Below are 14,530 nucleotides of genomic sequence, written 5' to 3' on the forward strand. Positions count from 1 at the left end.
AATTCTTTGTTAGATATGTGGTTTACAAGTATTTTCTCCCACTCTGTTGCTTGTCTTTTCATCCTCGTAAGACAATATTCTGCAGAGTAAAAGTTTTGAATTTTGATGAATCCAATCTACCAAGTTTTTTATGGATTGTGCTTTAGATGTCAAGTCTTGGAGGAGTTCTCTCCTCTTCCATTTTTTAGAATAGTTTCAGGAGAATTGGTATTAGTTCTTCTGGTAGAATTTGTCAGTGAATTCATCCAGTCCTGTGCTTTTCTTCATTGGGAAGAAATGGAAAACATGAACAGACCAATAATGAGTAGCAAGATTGAGTCAGTAATAAAGTCTCCAAAGATTCCGAAGATTTTTATCATGTTTTTAAAAAAGTTTTATACTTTTGTGGTTTACATTTAAGTCTATTATCCATTTTCAGTGACTTTTTTTTGGTGAAGTATGAAATTTAGGTTGAAGTTACAGAAATACACTATATATCTATTTTACCTATCTATATAATCTATATTTACATCTATCATCTATTTATCTATCAATCATCTATCTATCTATCTATCATCTATACATCTATTTGTGGCTATAGCAACACTACAAAATCCCTTTTAAAATGATCAGTTTGCCTCTGGCAAGAGATTTCATCATATGTTATTTAGCAGGCCTGATAACAGTATATAATATCAAATACATTTTAATGAAGTAGACAATTTAAATTGTGCATTTACAGTAATTTAATAGTCAAGGATAATGAACTTAATAGACTAAGCAGAGTATTTCTTCCTTTTTGTTTTGTTCATTCAACAAATGTTTATTAAACACCTATTATATGCCTATTCTGAGAATAGAACAGGGAATAACAGATAGAAATGGCTACTGGCAAGAAAGTTACATTCTAGTACAAAAGTAAATTTCTTCTCTTAATACAATGTGATGCAATGCAAAAATGAAACACAGAGTAGTTCAGTCAATTTATTTAAGTCCCTAAACTATAAAAGGAAACAGGAAAATAAAAGGAGCTATTCACTTTATTCCACATTTCACAGCTTTGAGGCATCTTTTTAAAACATTTTTTGATCAAATTTTTTTAAAATTTTAATTGACAAATAATTGTGTATATTTACAAAGTACAATGTGATGCTTTTACTTATGTATGCATTGTAGAAAGATTCAATCAAGCTAATTAAAATGGAAAATTCTAAACCTGTACTAGAGAGAATGATATGATCCCCCATATACCTATCATTCAGCTTCAACTATTCAATTCATGGCAAATATCCAGATTATTTTGAAGCAAGCCCCTCATCTGTAAATGTTTAGTTAGTATGTACCTATAAAAGATAAAAACTGTTTTATTCAACATAACCACGTGCAATTATTACAACAATTTTCCCCTGATATCAAATATCTAGATATCAGTATCCCAATTGGGCATTATGTTTTTTAACTTAGTTTGAATAGATATTTCCTCTCCTTCCTTACTTTTTTTTCTTGTTATTTATTTGTCGAAGGTTTTTTTTTGTTTCCCACAGTCAGTTTTGCCTGTGAGAATGTTTTTAAACAACTTTGTTGAGATATAATTCACTTTCAGTAAATCCAGTATATCCACAGAGTTGTGTATCCACCATCACAATCAAGTTTAGAACATTTTCATTACCCCAAAAACAAACACTGCATCCCTTAGCCATGACACCCCAACATCACCCCCTACCACTGGCAACCACTAATTCATTTTCTATTATTCCAGACATTTTATATAAATCAAATAATACAATGTGGTCCTTTGTAACTGTATTATTTCACTGAGCATAATGTTTTCAAGGTCAATTCATGTTTCACTTCATTTCTTTTCATGGCTGAAGAGTATTTCATCATATGGATAAACCACATTTTGTTTATCTTTTTATTGGTTGATATACATTTGTGTTGTTTCTACTTTTGGCTTTTGTGAGTAATTCTATTATGAACATTCATATACAAGATATTTTGTGTAAATACATTCTCATTTTTCTGGAATGGAATTGCTGGATTATATGGTAATTCTATGTTTAACCAATTGAGGAACTGCCAGACTATTTTCCACAATGGCTACACAATTTTACATTCTTACTGGCAATGTATGAGGTCTCCAATTTATCCATATCCTCTCCAAGTCTCATTTTAGTTGATTTCCTTATTATTATTTACTATCCTAGAGGAGGTGAAGTGGTATCACATTATGGTTTGGATTTTTATTTCTCTAGGGACTAATGATGTTGAGCATCTTTTTATTTGCTTATTGTCCATTTGTATATGTTATTTGGAGGAATACCTATGCAAATCCTTAGCCCATTTTTAAATTGGCTTATTCTTCATTTTATTGTTGAGTTGTAAGAGCACTTTACATACTCTAGATACAAGATTTTGTCAAATATATGATTTGCAGAATATTTTACCATCTGTGAGTAGTCTTTTCACTGTCCTGATGGTGTCTTTTGAAGCATAGTAGTTTTTAATTTTGATGTTGTTAAGTTTATCTATTTTCGCCTTTTGTTTCTTGTGCTTTTGATGTTATATCTAAGAAACTACTGCCTAAGCTATAGTCATAAGGAGTTACATCTGTGTTTCTTCTATGAGTTTTATATTTTAGCTCTTACATTTTTATATTTGATATGTTTTTAGTTAATTTTTGTATATGATGAGATGTAAATTCATTCTTTCATATTGTCGGCATGTTTTCAGTGTCCTGTTTTTTAGCCAAAAATTACCACGTAAGTAAGTGTCCCCTCAGTTCAATTATCTCAACTCAATATGACCTGAGAAAGCATTAGAATTTATAGGGAGCAAAGGTTTCAAATCATTCTACCCCAAAGCTCCTTCATCTGAAGCCAGAGCTGGTATATCTTTCTTTTGTTAAATTGACAGATAAAATTATATGTATTTATTGTGTATAGTATGATATTTTGAAGGATATATACATTGTGGAATGGTAAAATCTACATAATTAACAAAAGTGCATTATCACACATAGTTATATTTGTAGTGAGAATGCAACATCCACTCTATTAGCAATTTTTCAAGATACAACATATTGTTATTAACTGTAGTCACCATACTGTACAATAGAACTTATTCCTCCTATTTAACTGTAATTTTCTATTCTTTAAACAACATCTCTCCACCTGCTCCCTATAACCAACCACCCTGCCCTCTAGGTAACCATCATTCTGTTCTACTTTTACGAGATTAACTTGTGGATTTCACATGCATGAGATCATGCAGGATTTGTCTTTCTGTGCCTGGCTTATGTCCTCCAGGTTCATCCATGCTGTCACAAATAACATGATTTCCTTTTTTATGGCTAAATAATATTCCAAAGTGGTACTGGAATAATATTTCAAGTGATGTATATACCACTTTTTAAATCCATGCACTCATTGATGGACACTTAGTTTTATTCCATATCTTGGCTATTGTGAATAGTGCTGCGATAAACATGGGTATGCAGATATCTCTTTGACACACTGATTATGTTTTCTTTGGATGTATACCCAATAGTGGGATTGCTGGATCATATGCTAGTTCTTTTTAAAATTTTTAAATTTAATTTAATTTTAAGTTCTGAGATACATGTGCAGAACGTGAGGGTTTGTTACATAGATAAACATGTGCCATGGTGGTTTGCTGCACCTATCAACCTATCATCTAGGTACTAAGCCCCACATGCATTAGCTATTTATCCTGATGCTCTCCCTCCCTCCCCCCAACGGCCCATTATGTGTTGTTCCCTTCCCTGTGTCCATGTGTTCTCATTGTTCAGCTCCCACTTACAAGTGAGAACATGCAGTGTTTGATTTTCTGTTCCTGTATTAGTTGGCTGAAGATGATGACTTCCAGCTTCATCCATGTCCCTGCAAAGGACATGATCTCATTCTTTTTTATGGATGCATAGTATTCCATGGTGTATATGTATCACATTTTCTTTATCCAGTCTATCATTGATGGGCATTTGGGTTGATTCTATGTGTTTGCTATTGTGAATAGTGCTGCAATGAACATACACGTGCATGTATGTTTATAATAGAATTATTTATATTCCTTTGGGTATATACCCAGTAATGGGATTACTGGGTCAAATGGTATTTCTGGTTCTGGCTCTTTGAGGAATTGCCACACTGTCTTCCACAATAGTTGAACTAATTAACATTCCCACCAACAGTGTAAAAGTGTTCCTATTTCTCCAAGCAATTGCAACAAAAGCAAAAATTGACAAATGGGATCTAATTAAACTAAAGAGCTTCTGCACAGGAAAAGAAACTATCATCAGAGCAAACAGGCAACCTTCAGAATGGGAGAAAACTTTTGCAATCTACCCATCTGACAAAGGTCTAATATCCAGAATTTACAAGGAACGTAAACAAATTTACAAGAAAAAAAATCAAAAAGTGGTCAAAGGAAATGAAGAGACACTTCTCAAAAGAAGATATTTATGTGGCCAACAAACATATGAAAAAAATCTCAACATCATTGATCATTAGAGAAATGCAAACCAAAACCACAATGAAATACCATCCCACTCCAGTCAGAATGTTGATTATTAAAGGGTCAAGAAACAACAGATGCTGGCAAAGCTTTTTTAAATTTTTTGAGGAACCTCCATGTTATTTCCCATAGTTAGTATAATAATTTACCTTTCCACCAACAGTGTGCAGGGGTTTCCTTTTTTCCACATCCTCACCAACACTTGTTATCTTTTGTCTTTTTGGTAATAGCCATCCTAATTGGAATGAGGCAATATCTTATTGTGGTTTTGCTTTGCATTTCCCTGATGGTAATGATGTTGAGTATTTTTTCATATACTTGTTGACCATTTGTATGTCTTTTTTTGAGAAACGTTGATTCAGGTCTTTTGCCCATTTTTTTGTCTTTTATTTGTTTTTTTTTTGTTGTTGTTGTTCTTGTTGTTTTTTATTATTCTTTAAGTTCTAGGGTACATGTGCACAACGTGCAGGTTTGTTACATATGTATACATGTGCCATGTTGGTGTGCCGCACCCATTAACTCATCATTTACATTAGTTATTCCTCCTAATGCTATCCCCCCCCCACCCCATGACAGGTGCTGGTGTGTGATGTTCCCCCACCCTGTGTCCAAGTGTTCTCATTGTTCAATTCCCATCTATGAGTGGGAACATGCAGTGTTTGGTTTTCTGTCCTTGTGATAGTTTGCTCGGAATAATGGTTTCCAGCTTCATCCATTTCCCTAAAGAGGACATGAACTCATCCTTTTTTATGGCTGCATAGTACTCTGTGGTGTATATGTGCCACATTTTCTTAATCCAGTCTATCATTGATGGACATTTGGTTGGTTGCAAGTCTTTGCTGTTGTAAATAGTGCCGCAATAAACATACGTGTGCATGTGTCTTTGTAGTAGCATGATTTATAATCCTTTGGGTATATACCCAATAATGGGATCACTGGGTCAAATGGTATTTCTAGTTCTAGATCCTTGATGAATCCCCACACTGTCTTACACAATGGTTGAACTAGTTTACAATCCCACCAACAATGTAAAAGTCTTCCTATTTCTCCACATCCTCTCCGGCACCTGTTGTTTCCTGACATTTTAATGATTGCCATTCTAACTGTTGTGAGATGGTTTTGATTTGCATTTCTCTGATGTTTTGCCCATTTTTAAATCAAGTTATTTGTTCTCTTGCTATTGACTTGTGTGAGTTCCTTACTCCCTTATTAGATACATAGTTTGCAAATACTTTCTCTCATTCTCTTCACTCTGCTTATTTCCTTTGCTGTACAGAACCTTTTTAGTTTGATGTAATCCCATTTGTTTATTTTCACTTTTGTTGCCTGCACTTTTGAGGCCACTGTGTAGCTTTTCCCATATGTTTTCTTCTAGTAGTTTCATAGTTTCATTCTGTTAGGCTTACAGAAAACATCATATAGTTATAACAGGTTGTTTTAAGCTGACAGCAACTTAATTTTGATAGCCAAAAAAAAAAAACCTAGAATTGTACCCCATTCTACACTCCCACATTTTGAATTTTTGATGTCACCATTTGCATATTTTAATATTGCATATCCCTTAACAAGTTATCATAGTTATTATTATATTTGATAATTTTGTCTTTTAATCTTCATACTAAACATATAAGTGATTTACATGCCACCATTACCGTATTATTCTGAATTTGACTATGTCCTCAATTTTACTACAGTTTTATACTTTCAAATGTTTTCATGTTACTCATTAGAGTTCTTTCTTTTGCAGCTTGAATAACTCCCTTTAACATTTCTTCTATGACAAGTCTGATGGTGCTAAACTCCCTCAGCTTTTGTTTGTCTGAGAAAGTCTTTATCTTTCCTTCATTTCTGAAGGATAGTTTTGCTGGTATAGTATTCTTGGTTGACAGTGGGTTTTGTTTTTTTTTTTTCTTTTCAGCACTTTGAATATATCATCCCATTCTATGCTGGCCTACAAAGTTTATTCTGAAAAGTTCACTGCTAGGCATATTGGAACTCCCTTATATAGTATTTGCTTTTTTTCTCTTGCTGCTGATTTCAGGATCATTTTTTGTCTTTGATTTTTGATAGTTTCATCATAATATTCTTATTTGGATTGAATCTGATTGGAGACTTTTGACCTTCCTGTACCTGGAGATTTATATCTTTCTCCAGATTTGGAAATTTTTCTATTATTTCTTTGAATAAGCTTCAATCCCTTTCCCTTTCTCTTTCTCTTCCCCTTCATGAACCCCTATAATCTGAACGTTTGCTCTTTTGATGCTATCCCATAAATCTCAGAAGCTTTCTTTATTCCTTTTTATTCTTTTTGTTTTTTCTCTTTTGAGTGTATTTTTTAAATTTCAACTTTTATTTTAGATATGGGGGTACACGTGCAGGCTTGTCACATGGAGATTTGTGTGATGCTGAGACTTGGGGTACAGATCCTGTCACCTAGGTAGTGAGCACAGTACCCAGTAGGTAGCTTTTCAACCCTCACCCCTCCTTCTCTCCCCACTCTAGTAGTCCACAGGGTCTATTGCTCTCATATTTATGTCCATGTGTGCTCAGTGTTTGTCTCCCACTTTTAAATGAGAATATGCTGTATTTGGATTTCTGTTTCTGTGTTAATTTGCTTAGGATTGTGGCCTCCAACTGTATCCATATTTCTCCAAAGGACATGATTTCATTCTTCAATATGGCTGCATAGTATTCCATGTAGTATATGTACTGTATTTTCTTTATCCAATTTGCCATTGATGGGCAGCTGGGTTGATTCCACGTCTTGGCTATTGTGAATACTGCTATGATGAACATATGAGTGCATGTGTCTTTTCGGTTTATTATTTATTTTCCTCTGGATATATACCCAGTAATGGAATTGCTGGATCAAATGGTAGCTCTGTTTTTTTAAGTTTTTTGAGAAGTCTCTAGACTGCTTTCCACAGAGCTGGACTAATTTACATTCCCATCAATGGTGTATAAGCATTCCCTTTTCTCTGCAGCCTTACTAGCATCTGCTGTTTTTTTTGACTTTTTATTAATAGCCATTCTGACTACATATTTTTGAATAATCTTTCTTCAAATTCACATTCTTTCTTCTGTTTGATCAATTCAGCTGTTGATTCTCTCTATTGCATTTTTATTTTATTAATTGCATTTTTAGTTATAGGATTTATTTTTTATTGTTAATTTTAATTTTTGTGGGTACATAGTTGGTATATATATTTATGGGGTGCATGAGATATCTTGATACAGGCATGCAATGTGTAATAATCACAACAGGGTAAATGGGCTATCCATCTTCTCAAGCATTTGTCCTTTGTGTTATAAACAATATGATTACACTGTTTTAGTTATTTTTAAATGTTCAACAATTATTATTGATAAAGTTGTTAATATAGGTACACTTATTAGAGATTATGGATTTAGTGCATTAGCTTGTACAGAAGGAAGTAACTCTAACAGCTTCATTGGCTAGTTGGCTAAAATTTGGACTACATTTAAATCAGTTGAGATGTTAGAACTTTCATGACATAATATAGAGGAAGGAACATAAAAGCTTAGGGAGATAGGAATGATGGAGTGAATCAATCATATGTGATTTTCACAGCCACCACACACACACACACACACACACACACACACTGTATCCCCCATGATGACCCAGAAAATATTCCTTTCACTAAGGTTTTGAGAAATATATTAGTGAGAAGAGCACCACTGTATTAGTCGCCTAGTGCTACATTAACAAACCATCCTCAAACTTGGAAGATTAAAAAAACATTTATTTAAATCACAAGTTTACAGATTGACCTACTGGTTCTGCTGTCCTGCACCAGGCTCAGCTTACTTTGACAAGACTCATTCATGCTTATGACATCAGCCAGCAGGTCATCTGAGGGCTGGCTGGTCTTGAAAGAACTCAGTTTAAATGGCTCATCTCTATTCCACATTGTTTTCTCATCTTTCAGCAGGCTAGCTTAGGGTTATTTATATGACTGTGAATAAGGTTCCAAAAGAGAAAGTGAAAGTGTGCAAGGCTCTTGAGGCGTGGGCTCAAAACTAGTACAATGTCACTCTATCACATTCTATTGGTCAAAGCATGTTACAAGGCTAGACTAGATTCAAGGTATGGGGAAATATATTCCACTTCTTGATAGGAGGTTATTTGCCACAGAGCAAAGGGGCATGGATACAGGGAGGAGTAAAGAATTGTGGCCATCTATTCAATCTACTACAACCAGTGCCCTTGTAAAGTTCTGTGATGGTTGTCTTATATAGGCCAGGTATGACAGTGGAAAGTTACAACACTGAGATGAGTACCCTGATATCAGTCAGTATGATGGTATCCCTGAGTACCTGAGGCCAACTGTCAGCCCTTAACTACAAGAGATGAGAGTAAGTACTTTAGTTGGAAATAAGGACAAAGTGATTATCACAGTGTTTTGGTCCTCAACAATTTTTGATGGCAGCTAATTCATCACAGTGTCCTTAGGAATGAAATAGACGGGTAGATTACTAAAATGATACTTGAGCTAAACAACAAGACTCTAGATTTGATAGAAACTTGACTTGAATCACTAAAATGGAAATTCATGGCTCCTCAAACCCAGTTCTAAACACCTAAAAAGTTCATAGACCTAGAGCTCTGTGATTGAAGGAGAGGATAGATCCCCTTGATGAAACACCCCAGGGCACTGCCATAAATATATTTGTAAACCATATCCCAAACCTTCTCCAAATGGATCTATAGCCATTTACCGTGGGGACAGCATAGGGAAAAGGTAATAGCCAGATCTTTTGGGGGATATTAGACACTAGCTCTGAATTGATGTTAATTTGTGAGAACCCACATTATTACACTGGTTCACAAGCTTAAATGTGGGCTTATGGAAGTAAGATGATAGTGGATTTTTCACCTATGTTTGTGACAAGTAAATCAGATTACCCACCCTGTGGTTATTCCCCCAAGCTCTTGAATATATAATTGGAGTAGACACATTCAGACAGTGGCAGAATCTTCACATTTGCTATCTGATCCATGAAATGAGAGTTATTATTGTAGGAGGAGGCAAGTATAAGCCTCAAGAACTTCCCATTAGTAACAGAATAGTAAACCACCATGGTGAAACCCCATCTCTACTAAAAATACAAAAATTAGCTGGGCATGGTGGCGTGCACCCGTAGTTCCAGCTACTCGGGAGGCTGAGGCAGGAGAATCGCTTGAACCCAGGAGGAGGAGGTTGCAGTGAGCCGAGATCATGCCACTGCAGTCCAGCCTGGCGACAGAGTGAGCCTCCATCAAAAAAAAAAAAAAAAAAAATCAGAACCTATCACTTCAGTGAAGTTTTCTTGGGATCCAATGGTCAGGAGCATTTTGATTTATCTTCTCACATGCCTTACCTGGATATTGTTACTGTTGAGTGCCTAACCTGCCAAGGTAGGAGAGGAACACTTGGAGGGAACAAACCATCCACCTGGTGACAAGTTGACTACATAGGATAGCCTCTATCAAGGAGTAGTAAATGATCTTTCCTTACTGAAATAGACATACGCTCTGAATATGGATTTACCATAATATTTATTCTCGCTTTATCATGTGTGGACCTGTGAAATGTCTTATGTACCATCATGATATTCTAATGACAATGATTCTTAATAAGAAACTCAATTCACAGCAAATGAAGCACAGAAATGGGCTTATACCGTGGAATTCATTTGACTCACCCTATACGAAATCACCCAAAGGCAGCTGAACTGACTGAACAATGGTTAGGCTGCTGAAGATCCAGTTGTGACATGAGTTGGGAGACAACTCCTAAATTTTGTTGGGTTTTGTTTTGTTTTGTTGTATTATACTTGGCTACATTATTTGTATAAAGTGCAGCAAAAATAATTATTTTTTACATAGGTGTTTTAAATTGGCTTTGATGGAACTTTGTTCCATAGAAGGATCCTCAGATAATACTTTTTTAAAGCTGAGCCCCGCCATGGATTTGTATTATCAAATACCTGTGAGTTGGATAAATTCCTCTCCTCTTGAGGTCCCAAGATAACTTTGGGCTCCTGGGCCTGTCGGAAAGTGAAATTGTTTATTTACCACAGGTCAGAAACCCTGTTCAGGGACTGTGTACACAAGGGAAAATTGGCCTCATACAAAGTTCCATCAAAGCCAATTTAAAACACCTATGTAAAAAATAATTATTTTTGCTGCACTTTATACAAATAATGTAGCCAAGTATAATACAACAAAACAAAACAAACCCAACAAAATTTAGGAGTTGTCTCCCAACTCATGTCACAACTGGATCCCCCAGCCCCCCACCTCCCACGAGGCCCCAGTGTGTGATGCCCTCCTCCCACGTCCTTGTGTTCTCATTGTTCCACTCCCACTTATGAGTGAGAACATGTTGTGTTTGGTTTTCTGTTTTTGTGTTAGTTTGCTGAGAATGATGGTTTCCAGCTTCATCCATGTCCCTGAAAAGGACATGAACTCATCCTTTTTATGGCTGCATAGTATTCCATGGTGTCTATGTGCCACATTTATCTTTATCCAGTCTATCGTTGATGAGCATTTGGGTTGGTTCCAAGTCTTTGCTGTTGTGAACAGTGCCACAATAGACATATGTGTGCATGTGTCTTTATAGAAGAATGATTTATAATCCATTGGGTACATACCCAGTAATGGGATTGCTGGGTCAAACAGTATTTCCAGTTCTAGATCCTTGAGGAATCTATTCATCTGACAAAGGGCTAAATATCCAGAATCTACAAAGAACTTAAACAAATTTACAAGAAAAAAACAACCCCATCAAAAAGTGGGCAAAGGATATGAACAGACCCTTCTCAAAAAAAGACATTTATGCAGCCAACAAATATATGAAAAATCTCATCATCACTGGTCATCAGAGAAATGCATATCAAAACCATAATGAGATATCATCTCATACCGGTTAGAATGGCGATCATTAAAAAGTCAGGAAACAACAGATGCTGGAGAGAATGTGGAGAAATAGGAACACTTTTACATTGTTGGTGGGAGTGTAAATTAGTTCAACCATTGTGGAAGACAGTGTAGCGATTCCTCAAGGATCTAAAACTAGAAATGAAAGTAGAAGTGACTCCATACCATGGAATTAATTTGACTTACCATATGCCACGTCACCCAGAAGCAGCTGGACTTAATGAACAATGGATAGATTGCTGAAGATCCACTGTGACATGAGTTAGGAGACAACACTTAAATTCTGTTTTTAACAACCAAGAAATCAAAGTGGAAGTGGCTTCTCAATAACTCACTTACAGAATTTTGGTTCTTGTTCTGGTAACTTTGAGCGCTGCTGGCTTAGAGGTTTCACTTACCAGAGGAGGAATGCTTTAATCGGGGACATAATGATTCCATTGAATTGGAAGTTGAGACTGCCACCTGCTATTAGCTATTTGGAAGTTCTTATGCCACTGAACCAACAATCAGGAAAGGCTACTCTACAGGCTGGAGTGATTGATCCAGATCTCCAAAGAAATTAAGTTGCTGTCCCACAGTGGGGTCAGAGAGGACTATACTTGCACTTGGGAAATTCCCTGGGGAACCTCTTTGTATTTCTATGCTGAATAGTGAAGGTTAATAGAAAACTACATCAAACAGGAAATAGGCAAGATTTTTAAGGATTCAGACCGTTCGGGAATAAAGCTGTGCGTCTCCCTACCAGGTAACACAAAATGGGTCAAGGATATATGAATTAGTTGAAGAAGGATGTTTTAGATATTAACTATAATCCAAAACCATATGGTGTATATATATGTATTAATGAGACAGTGTCTTCCTTGTTTGTATGTATGTATGTATGTATTATGTATAAACTGTATGCATATATTGACTAATTTATTTTTGTTTCTCTTCCCTTATTATTTTATATAAAATCATTTTTGGAAGTTAACTTTACGCTTAGTATTTATGTAAAAATTTTCAGATGGGACTGATTTGAAGAGAAATCAACATAGTTGATTTTGCCTTCATAGAGGCAAATACAATAACTATTGTGACTTTGTCACTTCTCATTTTGGGGAGATTGTGAGAGTGCTTTTGTATGAAGGATAGTGACTGTCATGCGCATCCCTGTGAAGAGACCACCAAACAGGCTTTGTGTGAGCAATATGGCTGTTTATTTCACCTGGGTGCAGGCGGGCTGAGTCCGAAAAGAGAGTCAGCAAAGGGAGATAAGGGTGGGGCCGTTTTATAGGATTTGGGTAGGTAAAGGAAAATTACAGTCAAAGGGGGGTTGTTCTCTGGCGGGCAGGAGTGGGGGTCACAAAGTGCTCAGTGGGGGAGGTTTTTGAGCCAGGATGAGCCAGGAAAAGGAATTTCACAAGATAATATCATCGCTTAAGGCAAGGACCGGCCATTTTCTCTTCTTTTGTGGTGGAATGTCATCAGTTAAGTCGAGGCAGGGCATTTGCACTTCTTTTGTGATTCTTCAGTTACTTCAGGCCATCTGGGTGTATACGTGCAGGTCACAGGAGATGCGATGGCTTGTTTTGGGCTCAGACGCCTGACAGTGACAACTTATTAATTAAAATTAATAATATTAAAATACAAAGAGCTAGTTTTGTTGGTGTATAGAAGTGAAGATACATGTGGAAGGATATATATGAATACTTAGTAGCTAAATTGGTATGCTGTGCTGGTTATTAATAGTCTCTGAGACTCAGGCCACACTGTGTTATGCTCTGTGATGTTGGGGCTCAGATTTTGTAAACCACATTTATGCTCTGCCTGCTAGCTCCCTGGTAGTCTTTGCCAAAAGAAGGTGCTATGGCAGTATCAGTTCCTGCTGGTAGCAGCAGCTTAATCCAGTTTGCAGTTTCCCCAACATTTCCAGAATTAGCCTTATTGCACTTCCTCAGATACTCCACCACCAGCTGGCATTACCTGCTCCCCAGAAGTGTTCCACTGGAAGACCCTCCTCAGGTGCACTCAGATGAGCATCATCAGGCTTATGCTCCCTCCTGAGAAGTCTGCATTTCACTTTTGCAAAGCCTTTCCTCCAAATTTCTAGGATTTAGTAATTTCAAACTCTTCCCTTTGTTCCACCCTAGGAGTGGTAGCTGCTTCCTGTTGTTATCATATCCATGGTAACTTATTGTTTTCTTTTTGCATTTTTATTTTTCCAATGCCTAGGAATTCCTTATGTTAGTTTCCTCTGCTAAAACAATTGGTGTGTTTTCTGTCTCCTGCCTGGAACCTGATTGACACAAGCAATTTACAGGCACACCAGCAATGTAAAAGCATGTCCTTTGTTCCACAGTCCTTACAACAGAAGGAATTGTTAGTAATTCTCAGGTGTCCTTTTTTTAAATTTAGCCATTTTCATGGGTGTGTAAGGTAACCCCATTGGGTTTTAATTTAAAATTTCCAGAAAATTTATAAAGTCAAGAATCTTTTTGATTTTTAGTGGAGTGTCTGAGTTTCTTATTGGGTTGCCTTTTTTCCCAAGTGGATATCCCAGCCAGCACCACTTATTGAAAAGATCCCCTGGCTGGGCGTAATAGCTCATGCCTGCAATCCCAACAGGTTGGGAGGCTGAGGCGGGAGGATTGCTTGAGCCCAGAAGTTCAAGACCAGCCTGGGCAACATGGCGAGCCCCTACCTCTAAAATATATGTGTATATATATACACATATATATACATTTTTTTTAAAGGAAGAAAGAAAATATCACCCTTTCTGTACTGCTCTGCAGTGCCACCTTTGTAATAAATCCAGTATCCATATGGTATGGGCCTGTTTCTGAACTCTCCATCCCATTCTAACGGATTTTTTTGGTCTATTCTTGCACTATACATCAAGTCCTAATTAAACTAGCTTCATCATCTTTCCTGCTATTCCATATTACATCTTCTTCTTCAAGGATGATTTGGCCATGTGCATTTCTACATTAAAAAATCAGCTTGTCAAGTCACAAAATAAATCTGTGGAAATTTTGGTTGTGACTAAATCTTTAGAACAATTTGGGGAGAACATCTTTGTCATATTATGTC

At 36.3% G+C, this 14,530-nt stretch overlaps 1 protein-coding gene across 1 annotated transcript in view; it reads left to right on the forward strand.

Moving 5' to 3' along the window:
• SPRY3 (sprouty RTK signaling antagonist 3) overlaps nt 1-14,530 on the forward strand; it is a 166,400-nt gene that overhangs the window by 6,461 nt on the left and 145,409 nt on the right. The gene's annotated exons all lie outside the window — the stretch shown is intronic.

This window comes from Macaca mulatta, chromosome X (genome assembly GCF_049350105.2).
Source record: "Macaca mulatta isolate MMU2019108-1 chromosome X, T2T-MMU8v2.0, whole genome shotgun sequence".
NCBI classification, from domain to species: domain Eukaryota; kingdom Metazoa; phylum Chordata; class Mammalia; order Primates; family Cercopithecidae; genus Macaca; species Macaca mulatta.